The sequence below is a fragment of the Penaeus monodon genome, chromosome 19 (genome assembly GCF_015228065.2).
Source record: "Penaeus monodon isolate SGIC_2016 chromosome 19, NSTDA_Pmon_1, whole genome shotgun sequence".
Lineage (NCBI taxonomy): Eukaryota > Metazoa > Arthropoda > Malacostraca > Decapoda > Penaeidae > Penaeus > Penaeus monodon.
The window spans coordinates 32,791,677-32,792,289 of record NC_051404.1 but is presented as its reverse complement, the minus strand read 5'-3'; positions in this window follow the sequence as shown (position 1 = coordinate 32,792,289).

The following is a 613-nucleotide window of genomic DNA, read 5'->3' as shown; positions in this document are numbered from 1 at the left end:
CTACACTGACTTTTGACTAGGTCAGCTTATCAAGGGATATCCGGCAACTGAGCACTAGACTTCCTACTCAATGAAAAATATGCTTTTACTCTACAGTGAATCCAACGGGGAAAGAGGAAAAGCTCAAAGTAGTTCATCTTCTATTTATCTTTTGGTTTATTTCCGTCTTCGCCATATTATCAGTAAATTATGAGACTATAAACAGTAGTGAAGTCCTGTATATTCAAAAGAGGGAAACCGACCGTGTAACCAACGGGGGCTTCAAGCACCAGAATTAGAGGGTGTGATTTTTTTTTCTTTTAATTAATTTCACAGGCATTTTCAAGCATTTCATTTCGTCACAACTGCAATTAGGCTGTTGTTGATATAAGTATATTTTGTGGGAGCGCAGCAACCGTCAACCTGGATCCGCCAAGGGCTATTCCCTCAGTTACAGGTATATATCTCCTTTCAAGTTATCATATATGCACACATACAAAAAGGTATTTGCATGTGCATGCTGTTTGGCGAAACAGCAAAGCTTATCCAGACCTAGAATGACGTTTGGTGAATTTATTTGATTAATGTTTTCCGGTTAAATTGTAATTTTAATGATGTTATTTGGCGCGTGCAC